General features: G+C 29.8%; 1 protein-coding gene across 4 annotated transcripts in view; it reads left to right on the forward strand.

Moving 5' to 3' along the window:
* dnc (phosphodiesterase dunce) overlaps positions 1-17,797 on the forward strand; it is a 341,190-nt gene that overhangs the window by 92,370 nt on the left and 231,023 nt on the right. Inside the window, exon 1 of one of the 4 annotated variants that reach the window (XM_081985113.1) lies at positions 771-1,078. The exons of the other annotated variants lie outside the window; for them this stretch is intronic. The gene's annotated coding sequence lies outside the window, so the exon portion shown is untranslated. Of the gene's footprint in view, positions 1-770; positions 1,079-17,797 lie in introns of those variants that run through there. 4 annotated transcript variants of the gene reach the window in all.

Genomic DNA, 17,797 nt, shown 5'->3' on the forward strand with positions numbered 1-17,797 from the left:
TGAATATATCCGAGTTTACTCGGTTCTAAGGGGTATAATAGTCCACTGTTTTGGTCTCTTGCAGAATCTTCGTTACTATAATCATTTTTGAGATATTTGACTTTTTTAATTACTTTTTTTTAAATGTACCACATAAAAATATTAATATTTCTTAACTTTTTTCGAAGAAACATGCACTTTTATCGTTATCCCTTCTGGTTCTTCAATTAATATTGAAGGAATTTTAGAAGATAGTCGAGAAGTTAAGATAGAGTTTATTTAAATGTTATTATGTTTTAAAAGCAGAAAACTGAAGTAAAAAGGGTTAAAATTAAGAACTTAATCCAATTCAAATTCCAAATTCCTTCAATCGAAACACCAGTAGTAAAACTTGTTATAGGTCAAAATATGACAAACAAACTGTGTGACAAACGTGTATCAAAGCGGAATTCATATTTCTGTTGCAAAATAAATGAAGTCTGGGGTGCCTCGTAGAAGAAATATTGTTTCAAACTCTAGTGCAAAGTGTCTTGTCCGCACTTGTCTGGTGCATATGCAGCCAAGACTTGACTTTGCACACTTTGTATTTTTTTTACATTAAGTTCAGGTTAACCTCCGAAAATATTCTGCAAAATCCATTACGTAACCGATCCTACCAACACTTCCTGCAGTCCTTCTCGCGTATTCCCGTTTGTTTTCGGTTCCTGCTGATGCTCGTTTGCTCGCAACATGCCCGCTCGCTACAACCGATTTTGATTCGCAGTGTCCTGCAGTTGTTCGACGGTGGATTTGATGCAGGATTTCCGGACAACAACATTTGCACGTGCTTTTTTACCGAGGGGATTTCCTGCAGGAATGTCAGACATTCCCGATGGATACGGTCCACTCGAATTTGATGCGATGGTGCGCATTATGTAAAGACTTCGGTTTCGTTATAAATGCACTTTTGTGTTGTGTGGTGTTTTGCACTAATGTTATCACTAGTGCTGGATAAACTTTTTCACCAAGTTCCCAATGTTTAGTTGAAATTCGGTGATTTTTTTATTGTGGAAACTATAAGTTTGATTGAAATCGAGGACTTTCCGGAATTACTTCCAAGGTAATCAGTTACTTATTAGCAAAAATGTTTATTTAAAAGCATTGGAACATAGCAAATATTTTTTAAAAAGTATGCAAATGAGCCACCAAATTAATTAGGCTAAAATTACTACAAACCTTACCTCAAACAAAGATTTTCACCCTTTTTACTGTTTTGTAAATTAAACCCTTACATTTGACCAGAAAAGTCTCTCTAACTCTGAAAAACGTAACTATCAGGAATATCAAAAACCTTTTCAAAACCTTAATAAGTATCAAATTTTATACAGTTTTATAAACTCGTTTCGTAAAAATGTTGTAAAAAAGTACTTACTTCCCTACTGAAAATGATTGAAACTGTTAAATAACTGAAATATTTTTTTTATTAATATAAATATTCACTTTTTTCAAAATATTCCAAAAACCAAAAAAAAAAACTTTTTCAAAATGTGAGTTTATTTAGGATCTGATTATGAAACTTTTCTCCCATTTAACTTTCTAACCGTTCTCCCTTATTCTGGACATACTGTATAAACCCCGGTATAAACTATATTCCAAAATGCTTCGTTAAAGAAATACAGGGTGTGAAAGTTTTTAGTTTTGTCTTTAAAGTGTTTCCAGTTTTTGAGATACTTTTTTGTCAACTTTGTGAAAATGTTTGCAGATTATTGTTTTTTGGGGTTTGGGCCCTTTATCTCTATATTATTAATGTTTAATATTCTTTAATTCTGTAATAATTATTTCTGTACTAATGCCCAATTCAGCCGCCCAAAGTTGTTTGGCTACTTTTTCTGATGAAATTGTCATTTTGATATTGACAGGTAAAAATCAATAAAAGAACAGAGTTTCTAAATTGAACAAGAATTTTAATAAGAAAATCATTGACGCACCAAAAAAAAAATGGAAAATAGAAAACCTGCCTAAACTCTAAAAACTACCAGTAGAGTTTTTCAAAAAGTTGGCCTGTACAATGATGTAGGGCATGATAAGATACATATAGTCCAAATTGTAAATATCCTAAAAACTGTATGAACTGTAAAGGAAAAATTAAAAAAATAAAACTTTAACACCCTGCATACATTTGTCGCTTTTATTTCTTGCAAGTATGTCTGGAAAATGCAAATATCAATAGTGTTACAAAAAAAAACTAAAATTAGTTTTAAAACGTTATTAAATAGATTTTTCAAATTTAAATTTTTAAATACATTCAAAAATTGCAAATTTTGCTAACTTGGATACATATTTCAAAATCTTCTTATTTTTTAAAAAGTTTCTTAATAACAAACTTAATAATAATTAAAATTTGAAGTATTTTCATTTATCCAAATTTTGAATCGATATTTTTTCATATCGTTATCAGTATATACAATACAGTTATCATAATAATTGGTATACACCAATTATTATGTATAATTATAACGACTTTGTTATTATCCATGTACTGTGTATCATGTGATTTTAAAATAAAAACCATAATAAATGTAAATAAAAAATAACTGTAAAAATGTAAAGCTGTAAGAAAACTGTTTTAAACTGTATGTATTCTTGCAGATTCTAGGCTAATTTTGACATTAGTGACAGATATCACGTGTTTTTTGGAGGATAATTTAGCTAGGCAGTCACGTGACGACTATCAAAATAATATACATATATCATAAATCTCAGAAACACGTTTTATATCGAATACTGCAAGAAATTTTCTCTAAACCTTGAATTTGCAAACTTTTCACCACAGTTTGACAGTTTTGACGTTAGTGACAGTTATCGCGTAATTTTAGAATATTAACTAACTAGACGATCACATGACCACTGTAAGAATAACTGTAATAAATCTCAGAAAAATTTATTTTTTCGAAAACTGTAAGAAAACTGTTTTAAACTGTAATTCTTGCAGATTATAGTTAAATTTTGACATAAGTGACAGATATCTCGTTGTTTTACAAAATAATTTAGCTAGACAGTCACGTGACCACTTACAAAAATATGTCATAAATCTCAGAAACACGTCTTATATCGAGCACTGCAAGCAAACTTTTCTAAACCCTGATTTTTGCAACTTTTTATCATAGTTTGACAATTTTGACGCTAGTGACTGTTGTCACGTGATTTTAGAATACGATTTAGCTAGACGGCCACGTGACCACTATCAAAACATCTGCAAAAAATCTCAGAAACACGTCTCGTTTTGAAAACTGTAAGAAAACTGTTTTACATTGTAATTATTGCAGAGTCTAGACAAACTTTGACAGTTTTGACATAAGTGACAGATATCTCGTTGTTATACAAGATAATTTAGCTAGGCAGTCACGTGACCACTTTCAAAAATATGTCATAAATCTCAGCAACACGTCTTATATCGAGCACTGCAAGCAAACTTTTCTAAACCCTGATTTTTGCAACTTTTTATCACAGTTTGACAATTTTGACGCTAGTGACTGTTGTCACGTGATTTTAGAATACGATTTAGCTAGACGGCCACGTGACCACTGTCAAAACATCTGCAAAAAATCTCAGAAACACGTCTCGTTTTGAAAACTGTAAGAAAACTGTTTTAAATTGTAATTCTTGCAGAGTCTAGACAAACTTTGACAGTTTTGACATAAGTGACAGATATCTCGTTGTTATACAAGATAATTTAGCTAGGTAGTCACGTGACCATTTTCAAAAATTTGTCATAAATCTCAGAACCACGCCTTAAATCGAACACTGCAAGAAAACTTTGCTAAACTTTGATTTTTGCAACTTTTTTTTACAGTTTGACAGTTTTCACGCTGGTGACTGTTGTCACGTGATTTTAGAACACTATTGAGCTAAACGGTCACGTGACCACTGTCAAAACATCTGCAATAAATCTCAGAAACACGTCTCGTTTTGAAAACTGTGTTAAACTGTAATTCTTGCAGATTCTAGTCAAATTTTGACATTATTGCCATATCACATGGTTTTTGGAGGGCAGCAATATATCAGAATATCCTGAATACAATGTTAAAATTCTGATAAATAATATTTAAAGAGCAAGATGTTTTCTGCTGTTTTCGAATTTATTTTCATATACTTACTATTACTGAAAATCTATTTTGTAAGTTTGGTGGCTCATTTTCTATTAGGCTTAATTTCTACACATCCAGTTCCAAAATAATTGCTATTTTCCAGACTTCTCCTTACCGTACAGTAACAACAGTTTAAACATCTAATTCAGGACATTATTCAATGAAACGTTGTCAAAACATGTTTACCGTTACATTGTTTTGTTCAATTATTTGGGTATCAAAAGTAGGAGTTTTTAAGCCCAGAAAAACTCCACTTATTTTTAGTATACACCTTATTTTGGAAGACAATTAAATTAATGACTGATCAAAACAAAATTAAACCTGTAACAAAAAATGTTTTAATCAACAAAGTACAACTCTTTTCCATTAACAGCTTTTTATTCTACATGTAACTGAAATGTTGGATGTTTATACTGTTTTTTTTTTAGATGTAAACGAACATAACAAAGGAAATTTTCACCAAGTTTTCAACCCTGGTTTTTGTCATTTTATTTTACAATTTTCCTATCAAACTTTACTGTATCCACCTGCAATTTTTCACTGCTTCCGTAATCTTTCACACTTTGAATAGCGATAATATCTCCTGGGATTTATCCCTATATTAAAGTTTCTCACTGAAACGTTGCATTTAAAATTTACGAAGAAATTTAAGACTAAAATAACTTCGTCTTTGTGACATAAATCTTTTTAAAGTAGCAAGTGAGTGGTAATAAAAGAATCCTAATTAGAGTACAATATTATGAAATAAATGTAGCTATTTTGATATTTTCTACTTAACATTAAGCAATTTCTATTTAATTTATTCATAACAACTCGTTGATGGCAGTTATCAAGTTATGATATATCACTTGATAAATTGGTTTACTTCATATCCACTTGATTTCAATGAAAGTACCTAAGTGAAATTTGATTCGTATATTATAGAGAGTTTTCATGTAACCTCTATTGCCTTAGTTTAGCTCTATTTACAGCTCAGAGAAATCCATTTTTATACGAAATAAACTTAAAAAAGATTAAGAGTCATTTTTTTGGGGTCGGTTTAATTTTCTGCCAAGAAAACTTCGAATATATCACTTAGAATCCACTCTTTTGGGACCCATGACGACAAGTAATATGTCTTAACTTCACTTGCAGCAGTCCAATAACTAATAGTAATTTATATGGTACATAACCCGATAAAGCATTCTCAAAGGAACGGAATTTATGTAAAGCTTTCAGAGACTTTCAGGGGTAAAAGTTGATATTGTAGGAAGACGTAAAAGAGGAAGAATAGAAAAGCTTATAAACTAATAACATGGCTTCTTTACTACTTTTAAAAATATGGAGTTGAAGTGAATTTTTAATATGGAAATATCACAAGGTTTCTTAAAGTTCAAGGAGAAATCATCTTCATCCTATTTCTTATTATTCCAATGGTTTGAAAAATCGGGGAAGAAAAGACGAATAAATAACAAAGTGTATATGATTGGCTTATAAACATATGATCGAATCGTGTAGGTTTATGAATAGTTAAAGAACATATCTTCAGAAAAGTATTCATCTGCTCTTCTTTTCTTCTTTAAAATATGTTGACTTTTGACATCGATCGGTGTTCTTTTAATATTTCTGGTCTATTAGCCAGCCCATCTTTCCCTAGTGAATAATATTCAAGTAATTTTAAAAATGTCACAAACCTTTAAAATCATAAAATACAGTTAAATTCAAGGTTCTTTCCATAAAATTGCTTATTACCGTAAAGTCAGATAATAAACTGTAAGTTATGACCATAAGAGTAATTGTGTTTTTTTTTTGTTTTCAATTGTTATGTGCTATTAGGATTATTAAAACTTTTTGCTGCAAAGATCACGTTCGGTCACTTTTACATAATTATTAATTAACCAGTACGAATAATTATTTTAAAACAACAAAATGACTGGCAGTTATCATAATTAGATTACGTTTTAGTCTAGAGCCATTATTATTGGATTTAAAGCGGTTCTGAGGGTATTTCATATTTTTTTCATAAACAACTTTATTTATTTATTATAACTTCATACAAAAGCTCCCGAGAGAGCACAATTTGCGTCACGTTGTTCTATGCATAATTTAGTTTACTGATTCCAACAATCACAAACTTAAAAAGTTACTAGACTAGTGTGTTCAGCTTTTATTTTAATATACATTGTTTACTACTTTAAAAAAAAACACTTATATTATTATTTAGTACTCTTCCAGCTTCATTAACTGCACAATGTCCCTTATTGATTTATATTGCACTTTTTGGGTTTTAACTTTGTTCCTGTTATGCACAAGTTCTCCATGATGGAAATGACTGCTAACCAGTAATTATGTTGCAATAATTTAGATGTCTAAGTAACTCACTTAAACTGTCTGAATTATGGTATTAATTATCTTTTAAAAATAACTATAACCGTCAGCATTTTGTTTAAAATACCTATATTTGTGTTAAAAAATGGACGAGCGGAAAACACGGAAGTAAAGGTTAAAATTGTAGTTCAAAATAACATGCAAGCGTAAATAATAACTTAGGATATTGCTTTGAGTTACTCAAGGTTTGTTAATTTGAATTTTTTAAGGTATAGTTTAACTGACTTGTCAATATCTCGAAAACGTAAATTTTCAAGAACATGTTTTATGTAAAGGTTACATCACCCTAAATGCAGTTGTGAGAAAAAAAAACCATTTACACATATTTTCAATATGAGGTTATCCACTTACGGTATTGTTTAAATAACACTCAAACGCAGCTATTTACAACATGTAAATTTGCTTAGAGAGATAAAGCAGAGGAAGTTAACCAATGCCAGCTTATCAGCAGTTTTGCTTTTTTTTGTTTAAATAATAAGTAATTATCCGATTAGTTTGGCACTCTCAGAGCAGAAAAGAAAAACACTTAACAAATTGCCGTTTGGCAAAAATAAACACGTGCTCTATACAGAAACAACGGAAATATCAATTATACCTTCGCTGACATTACGAAAAGGTCACGGTTACCTTGAAATAGGGTGCTGGGAGTTTAAAACGACAGCTCGAAGAAAATATGGGCCATCTTGGCAAATTTAAAGCTTATTAGGCAAGGGTGTGTGGGTTTTCCCATAAAATTCGAAGGAGTTATCCTTGGAGATTACAGGGAACTGTGGAGTTATCCTTGGAATTGACTATCGATACTTATCCAAGTTAACGAAAGCGTATAATACTCAAATTCCAGGATTATAGTTGGAAATTTATAGTTTAGTTAAAGTGAGGAAACTGTGTCTTAGATATACAAGTGGATGAAGGATGTTAGAAGGAGACATATACAACTTTAAAAAGCTCTAATTTCTCTAGTAAATTTTCTCTCTATTCTTCAATAAACTCTGCCGATGGGGAATAGGACAATTTATGATACAACCTACTATTCTAACATATTTTTTTTAGAAAAAATTGTACGTGGTTTTGTGAACAAACATGTTTTGTTTTCTGCAATATGGAACAAGAATATAGCTCCAAGGTATAACCTTTATTAGAACATTCACTGAAATTTAATAAAAGCACGGATTTATGTTTGGTAACCGTTGATAAACCACCGAGTGCAAAATATGTGCAACTACTGAGTAGAATAAAAATGTGGAATATGTGGTGATTTATAATAGATTGTTTCCCTATTGTAGCCAGTTAAACTATAAATGTATTTGAAATACAACATGTTTTCGTAAAGTACATAAATTAAATTTAAACTTAAATTTAAAGTTTAGTTTTACTTAAGAGATTAAATTATAGTAAAATTACTGTCCAGTGGTATAGAGCAAGCCACAGTAGTTGTCGGTTACGTCATCATGCAAGGATTACTTGATCATGTTTTGTTTTTTTATCAGGTCGTTTCGAACTATAACAGATGATAAGTAATTTAAAATTTATGTTTATACTATAACTCCTGACAGCTTAGTAAATTAACCAAAGTTGTAGTATTTTCCTGATTTGCCAGAATATGACGTCAATCACTTGTCATACTTTTGACATATGTTTTGATTATTCTAAAGGGAGCAGCCTGTATTGTATTTGGTCAATCAAAAAATCTCTTTTTTCTGCTTTTAAATATATGATTTTTATTGAGGTTGTGTTGGTTACTTTTCGAAAAATATAGGGTTTTAAGTTTTTTTATTATTGTTTTTTTTTGTATATTATATTCCTAACGCTCCAAACGTAGAATTTTATTTCGAAATTGTCAGAATAACTGTTTTTTCTGCTTCAGAATATTCTATTTTAAGTGTTAAATATTCTAAACTTATCGCCTGTCAATTTGGTTTCTATGTTGTTCTTTCCATTATTTTTGTTTTCTCTCTATTCAACTCTTCTACTTTTCTGATTTTTTTTAAACTGGTACATTAAAAATTTTGGCGCAAAAATATCCATTAATTTTCGCGCCTTATTTTCACTTTTTCTTTTTCCCTGTCAATTATTCTACATTTTTCTATTTTTTGATAAAAATTGAGGAGAAATTCTTCTTTTTTTGCTTTTCTCTTAGTGATTCTTCTTTGTTTAATCTAGTGGAATATAATTTTTGCCAAAAAATATTATCCGCTAATTTTGGCGCTTTTTTTGTTTTACTTCATTTTTTCCCTTGTTAATTCTTCATTATTAACTTTGAGTTTTTTTTTATCATTTGGCTTATTTAATATTCTTCTTTTCTTCTCTCTTTGTCTAATAATTGTGTCCAGTAATTTTGGCGTTTTTTTTTTTTACTTTTTTTTTTTGTCTTACTCTTCTGTCAATTATTTTTCTTTTTTTCTCTTCTTTTAATTTTCCCTTTTCCTTTCTCTGTAAAATAGTATTTTGGGCACGAAAATAATATCCACAAATTTTGGTGTCTTTTCTTATGTTTTCTCCTGTCAGATCTACTTTTCTTTCTTTCTGATAATTATTCTTTTTTTCTTGTATTCTGTCAATTCTTCTTTTTCCTTCTCTCCCGTCATTTTAAATATGATCAATCGAAAAAATCTTTTTTTTCTGGTTTTAAATATATGTATTTTATTGAGGTTTAGTTGGTTTCATTTAGAAAAATATAACGTTTTGAATTTTTGTTTGTCTATATTCCTGACGCGTTAAACGTTTGTTTTAATTTATTTTTTATATGAAAACAGACAGAATATGAGTTTTTTCAGGCTCAGAATATACCATTTTAGGTCTTAAACACTCTAAATTTTGATTAAAAATAAATGCCAATATCAAACAAATAATTCATTAATTGTAATATCCATGACAATTTTAAATTTAGCTATTATCACTGATATTTAAATTGTTCAAAAATTTGACAAATGCATGTCAATTTTGATATCAAATTCTAAAAAAAAATATAAACAATCAGTTTTTGTGGGTACAATCAAATTGGGATTATAAGGAAATTAAAAAAAATGTGTTAAATTTGTGGGGAGATTTAACCTGAAAAGGTTTATTAAGGATGCTGCTCTAATAAGTAAAAAATACTTAAAAGTTGGTTTACTTGAATTAATTACCTAAGAATGAAATACACTGAGTAATTTAATTTTTGCTAATAGTTTACAGTATAAAAGAGCTTAACTTTTAACCATACTTTGCTACTCTTAACTCTGTCTGCCACTTACAGATTAGAACAAACTTTGGGATTAATTTTGCAAACTATTGTTTTATGTTAACTTGAATATGATTAGCGATGGGTAGTTAATTATTACATTTACATTTAATCCGTCTTTGAGCGCTTTTATCCAGTTGCAAACGTCTAAAACGTTATTTGCTTTACCCAACATCATCAACTGGCATATTTGCTAAACCGTTCGGGCAACAACGATTAATCCTACGCATACAAATTGGAGAAGCTAAACTGGAAATTAACGCTTGTTTCCTGAAATCGAGGTACGGTTCTCATGACAGATCAGTTTGCACAGCTGGACCCTCAAAAAACATTTACAGTTTGATTTCCATTAAGATTTCCACCGGAAACTTGAAAAATGTTTGAGTTGTCACCAGCATAGAAAAAAATTTATAAGTGTAAAATGTTATACAATAAAGACGTCTCATTAATATTTATAATTTAAATACCAGTTTTTGTTGAGAAGTAATTAATGACCAACGTGTTTCGTCACACCAATTAACTATCAACAGAAACTATTTCGTGACCTAAGCAGCTTGTTTTCTTGTATGTTAGACTTACAAATTGCATTAGTCCTAGTTAATAATGCATTTGTGGCGTGTTCTCAAGCTTATTTCGTTGCCTCGATAATGTGATATACGGAGCTGTCAATAAGGTTCAAGTCAAGGTAAATGGCGATTACGTCACAAAAGTCAATAGCTCTATTTTGACATTATGTAATAGCAAATGGTTTGATCATACGTTTAAAAGTGAAAATAAATTTTCTAAAGGAAATCTAATTCAAGATTCTGTTTGGTGTTTTTCAGCGATTAAGTGAGTACGTCATTACTTACATTACGAGTACCTACTAGATGAAACTAATGATGTTTGTTTGCTTTGATTTACGCAACAAAACATAGAGAATAACAATGTTTCTTAAAGTTTAATACACTTTTTTCTTTAACTGAAAAATTAACTGGTTACACCAAAAAAAAAGAAACTTTTACAGTACAATTGCTCCATTAGAACCATTTTAGACGCGATGTAAACATGGATAAACAAACGTCGATGTTTACTAAGTAGAAATAATCGAAGAAAAATAAGCACTCCATTTTGGAAGGAAAACAAATAAAGCCGATCATAAATTAATTCCGGCTTTTTAAGGAATAGGATCAAAAATATTATATCGCCACAAAAAACAGAATATTTGCATTTTGCTAGAAGTAACCTTAAAATGTCGTATTTGAATGATTATTACTGTGATACAATGTAGATAACGGAAATTGGTAGCAAAAAATGTTAACTAATGAAATGCCAATATTTGACGTAATTTAATTGATCAAAAATTTAATTCTAGTATAAACTTAACGTAAACTTACTGTCGTAGTAAACATTTAAAAAAATGGGTTCACGTAGGTTTTTAATGTAAATTGTGAAATAAAGTATCGTTCTAACATCCAATTGGATTTGTAATATACTTTAGTAGAGGATAAATAGCAGCATTACACTCATATAAAACAAGTAAATAAAGTAAAATAGCCTTGACTGAGTAGTATAAATGTAACGGTTCATTCGGAGATATAAATAGTTCCATTGGCTTAATAAATATTTACTTCTTATTAATTAGTGCCTGAGGCTTCGTTGAACTTTTAAATTAGCATTTTTTTTCCATCTTATTAATTTCATAGGTTAGGTTAATTACTTGATGAGATTTACCAACAAAGACATTTTTTGATTATCAGATTAATTTCAAGTCATATTATATGTAAACTAAATAGACGTTATCTTGATTGAATTAACGCGAAACTGCTAATTGGAAACCAAATTTAATGTGAAATCGATAGGTGAACAATGCTTTAGTAACCAGGATATTTTATACAATTAATGGTATCTGAACTAATCAAAATTGTGTAACTGGTGTAGCAACCGCATCCCGAATTCTATGTAACTGACCAATCTAATTTAACTGCCACCACCAGCTGATTATTTGCCTAATCGTTATTGGAATTTAGTGATAATATCAAAGTTAACAGTCAAATTAAATTTAAATTACAATCGAAAGCGATTGTTATGAGTAGTTAGAACTAAAAATTAGTTACGTGTTGTATTAAGCATTTTTTAGTTACTCTCATTTTAGGGTCTTTTAGATCACGTGACACTTGTTTAAATTAAACTGTCATTTTCGACTTTTTTCGGTCAGAAGACAATTATGTAAAATTTCAGTCATTTTGATCTTTCTTAGCTCGCGTGAAATTTTTTTAAATTGTAACTGTCATTTTAGGTATTTTAGATCACGTGATGCTTTTTGAACTTCTCAGAAATGGGTCACGTGATCATTCTTGAAATTTCAACTGCCATTTTGGTCTTAAGCTTATGTGACGTTACCAAAATGTTATAACAGTAATTTTTGGAATCTTTTAAAAATTTAACTGCCATTTTCAGACATTTAAGTCACGTGACAATTGTTTAAATTTTAACTGCCGTTTTGGTTAGATTCAGTTTAAGACATTTTTCGAATTGTAACTGATATTCCAGTCATTTTCAAATCACGTGACAGTTTTTCGAATTTAGTGGTCTCTGACGATTCCAAAATGTTTTACGAGGCTTCTGGAAATTTAAAATTTTTAATGATATGTTTAAGACATTTGTAAATGCTTCTAGAAATGTTTAGAAGATTTTCAGTAGTATTTAAAGGTTTCTGGCACCTACAAAATAATTTTAAAGTTTCTTGGCAATGTTAGAAAATTAGTGGATCATTTAAGACACTTGAAGAGGCTTTTAGCAAAATGTTGGGAGCTTTTAAGTAATATTTAGAGATATCTGGCGATTCCAAAATGTTTTACGAGGCTTCTGGAAATTTAAAATTTTTATTGATATGTTTAAGATATTTGTAAATGCTTCTAGAAATGTTTAGAAGATTTTCAGTAGTATTTAAAGGTTTCTGGCACCTACAAAATAATTTTAAAGTTTCTTGGCAATGTTAGAAAATTAGTGGATCATTTAAGACACTTGCAGAGGCTTTTAGCAATATTTTGGGAGCTTTTCAGTAGTATTTAGAGATATCTGGCGATTCCAAATTGTTTTACAAAGCTTCTGGAAATTTAAAAATTTTATTGATATGTTTAAGATATTTGTAAATGCCTCTGGAAATGTTTAGAAGATTTTCAGTAGTATTTGAAGGTTCCTGGCACCTACAAAATAATTTTAAAGTTTCTTGGCAATGTTAGAAAATTAGTGGACCCTTTAAGATACTTGTAAAGGCTTCTAACAATGTTTTGAAAGCTTTTCAGTGGCATTTAGAGGTATATAGCAATTCCATAATGATTCTAGAGGTTTCTGGAATTTCAAAACACTTTTTGGTATGTTTGAGACACATGTAAATGCCTCTAGAAATGTTTAGAAGATTTTCAGTATTATTTAAAGGTTTCTGGCACCTACAAAATAATTTTAAAGTTTCTTGGCAATGTTAGAAAATTAGTGGATCATTTAAGACACTTGCAGAGGCTTTTAGCAATATTTTGGGATCTTTTCAGTAGTATTTAGAGATATCTGGCGGTTCCAAAATGTTTTACGAGGCTTCTGGAAATTTAAAAATTTTATTGATATGTTTAAGCCATTTGTAAATGCCTCTAGAAATGTTTAGAAGATTTTCAGTAGTATTTAAAGGCTTCTGGCACCTACAAATTAATTTTAAAGTTTCTTGGCAATGCTAGGAAATTCGTGGATCATTTAAGACAGTTGCAGGGGCTTCTGACAATATTTTGGAAGTTTTTCAGTAGTATTTAGAGGTATCTGGCCATATAAAAATGTATTACGAGGTTTCTAGAAATTTAAAATTTTTATTGATATGTTTAGGACATTTGTAAATGCTTCTGGAAATTTTTAGATAATTTTAGACTTTCTTGGCAATATTAGAAAATTCGTGGATTGTTTAAGATACTTGTAAAGGCTTCTAACAATGTTTTGAAAGCTTTTCAGTAGCATTTAGAGGTGTCTCAAAATACTTTTTGGTATGTTTGAGACACATAGAAATGCCTCTGGCAAGTTTTTAGTAGTATTTTAAGGTTTCTGCCATCTACACAGCAATTTTAAAGCTTCTTGACAATGTTATTAAATTAGTGGATCATTTAAGACACTCGCAGGGGCTTCTGGCAATGTTTTGGAAGTTTTTCAGTACTATTTAGAGGTTAGTGGCAATTCCAAAACTATTCCAGATACTTATCTCAATTTAAAAGTTTTTTTTGAGATGGTTAAGACACTTGTACAGGTTTTTGGCAATGTTAAGGAAGTTTCCAGTTGTATTTAGAGGGTTCTGGCACCGCCAAAATGATTTTAGAGTTTCCTGTCATTTTTAGAAAATTAATATTTTTTACTTTTCTATGTTTTAATATTACATTACATACATTTTTTAAGGCTAATTTTCCTATAAAATTTATAACAGTAAACTTAATTTTAACACACCTTTTTACCTTTACTGAGTTGATATTTTGATTGACCTTTTTACCCGAATTCATTAAGATTTTGTAGTAGCAATTTAATTCGCTCATTTTAGTCACACCCGGTATATAATACAACACAATACGAAACAAAAGCTTAAGCATACATTTTAATATCACAAGGTATAATTAGCCAGCCATAGTAGTTTAGTAAGTAAGTAATGTTCTATCGACTTTTTTAGTGTCTAATTATTACACCACTCAACCACTAACAAATAAAAGGATAATAATAAATCATTTAAATGGATACTAATGGTGTGAACTAATGGGTTTGTTTAGTTGGTAGGCAAAAAACATCTTTTGTTCTACACTGCATATCAGTTTGAGGTTAATGCAATGCAAACTTACAGTTTCTGGTTAAAACAGGTTATTATTAGCTAATTTTGGGTAGGAAATTAAATCTAACACCATATATCTTCATAAAAATCCTTTAACGAATTGAAAGAAAATTAAATTCGATTGCAATCTAAGGTATATTTGCCCTTAAACTTACGATTTACGATCTGCAGGCCTGACCCGAAAGCTTTTGCGAAAAGCTTAATGGTTTTCTCCAAAGTTTAACGATTGTTTTGCAAAGTGTGTTGTTTTAAGATCGATACGTTCTCCTCCAGGATACAATGCTAGTTTGCTCAACTGATTGCATCGTATATAGCAAAGTATTATGCAGATGTCAGTTGACAAATTGTCGAACTTTCCAGTTTATCGTATAGAAACGTTAATGGTTTTTTTTATACCAAAAATGATTGAATTACTAAAAATGCCTGAAAATTTACTTGATAATTTGACCAAATAGAGAATTTTTAATTTTTTTTCCTTTTTTTACTTTATTGTTCATGCTTTGATATTTAAAATTTGAAAAATGAGTTGAAAACTAGATGATTAGATGTAATTCACATTTCAGAAAAAAAAATTGACACGATAAATTGACCAAATAGAGAGTTTATACAATTTTTTGTTTTAAGTTGGAAACTTTACTTAAAAACTTGAACAACAAGGTATTTTTGTAGTTTTGATAATTTAAACTTAAAGAATAACTTAAAAATGATTGAATTACTAAAAAATGATTTGTTATTTTATTAGTCATCAAAACAATTGCTGAAATATCAGTTTTCTGGTCATAAAATTCATAATAATATGGTTTTCTGTAATTTTAGCCCACAACTGATCGCGTCAATCACGGTCAACTATTTTTAATGTCGCTCTAAACAGTTTTATGGGTTTTAATGTATTAAATAAAATTTATGAGTAGAACGTACATGTTGGACATAAAGCTATTTGCTGAAAAAACTTTAGTTTTAAATAAACCTAGTTATTTTGGGTACATTTCTTTACAGTCAGTTTGGCTCTTACAGTTGCGGTATTAATAACATCTATAAATGAGTAACAAACACATCATTCAGTCAAAACACTTCATATTCCATATTATTAAATTGCCTTAATGTCCGACAGGGCTACTATTTCATCAATAATGACACCTATTAAGGTCAATTATCTGAGAAATAATGCCCTCAGGTGAGGTGGACGCCCTCGTGTTCTACCCTATCGACCTGGTGCATTATTGTCCTTATAATGCCCTTGATATCTTAATTACTATTTTTCTCGTGTTTGTGTCTGATATTTTTAAAACATAAATAGTTTCTATTAAATATTATAAACTGCTCGTCAAAAAGAATGGAACAGCAAAATTTTTGGGCGCGGCTCTATCTTCAAATTGAGTCACTCGATTTTAATAATTTTTTTGAGGAATAAAAGGTATTTTCCTCCTCTTTCTTATAACCTAAATGATCTTTTTGAAAGTTGCCACAAATCCGAGTATACAGGGTGGGACTGAGGTGTAGTAAAAAAATGAAAAATTCAGTCTATCTCAATTAAAAATTTTGCAATAAATTTTGTAAACGGTCCTTCGGCTAAACGTCTTTTTGCGAGATATGGCGTTAGACCGAATTTTTCATTTTTTGACTACACCTCAGTCACACCCTGTATACTCAAATTCGTGGCAACTTTCAAAAAAATCATTTAGGTCATCAGAAAGAGAAGGAAAATACCTTTTAATCCTAAAAAAAAATTATTAAAATCGAGTGAATCAGTTTAGAGAAACAGCGGCTCAAAAAAGACCAAAAATTTTGCTGTCCCATTGTTTTTGACGAGTAGTTTATTTACAAGAAATACAATTCACTTTCTGGTAGATATTATATAAATTATTAGGGTATTTTCTAGTTGTGTTTACTTGCTTTTAATTTTCAATATAATAATAATAACTTTTTTTATGATTATTAATTCAGACACTGCTCTAAAACAAATTTCCTTTATAATCACAGAAAAAGAAGCACCAGGCCAAGAATAAAAATAACCACGTAGCCAAATGAAAAACATTTCTTGTATATTTGATTTAGATGGCAATAAAAAAGCCACAAAACTGGCTTCCGAATGTGCGAAGTACGTGAAGGAAAAACCTAATAACTTTTTCATTCTTTGCCAAATACGGTGCTTCTGGTCGTTTTGGGGATTTTTGGATTATTTTCAATGTTTTGTGTTAATAATGACAAAGTTTAACGAAACTACTAATTTGAATTTCCAGTAGAATTTTTATAAATTGTTCTACATACGAAATTTACTAAACCTGACTTATAAACGTTGTATTGTTAATTAAACGGATCAAATGAATAACAACATTAATTTGAATACAACGTCACTGATATCAACTATAGCAGTGACTCATGTTTGTTAGGAATGTTTTAATTAACATTAATAAAATAGCAACTATAAGTAAAACGATTTTGCTTAAAATAAAACAATGCTTTTAAAATAGTTAACAGTGATTTTGCTTATTTTGTACGATGAAACGCTTACGTTTCTGTTAAAACTGATCAAGGTTAAAATTAATGAATCCTCATGGTTTAGTTTGTTGTTTTCGTGACAATTAATATTCACGTTTAATTGTCCGACGCGATCATGTCGATTAATGTATTAATTAGTTGCATAAATGTTATTTTGCGATATCATGCTTTTTTTGTGTGCGTTGCATACTTTTTTCCTAGTCAACTTAATGAAAAAATTGAATTAAAAGTGTAGCTGTATAACTTTGTGACTAAATTGAATCTTTGTATTTTTTATGGAAATTATTAGTTTAACAACGTGACACGTGGCCGGATAAATAATTAACTCAGAAGCCTTTAAAAATTGCCTGTGTCGCAGGAAATTTATATTCTCGGAAACTTGGGATAGAACCTTTAAATTAATAACCTCCAGTGTGAATAATTCGTGACGATATTAGGCAAGAAGGCAGTTTCATCAAGCTCCTTAATAAATTTTAGCTGTATATTAATTTTTTCTTTAAGGGTTTGTAGGGTTGTTTAGCTGATCGACAGCGCAAGTGTTTGGTAATATGACATTTTTGAGGTTTCTGTTGATTATTTAATTAATAAGTTTTGAATTTTAGATTGGTGAGTAATTTAAATGCAGAAATGTAACGGAATGGAGTGTAATATAGAAATCCTATGAAAAAAAGCGAGAACTATTGCAAATCAATGCTCTAGACAAAGACGAAGATAGACTTGCAGACCAACTGTCAAATGACGTCACATCCGTTTTGGTACAAATATCACAAAATT

The sequence above is a fragment of the Ips typographus genome, linkage group LG8 (assembly GCF_016097725.1).
Source record: "Ips typographus isolate SLU linkage group LG8, UJ_Ityp_2.0, whole genome shotgun sequence".
Classification (NCBI taxonomy): Eukaryota; Metazoa; Arthropoda; class Insecta; order Coleoptera; family Curculionidae; genus Ips; species Ips typographus.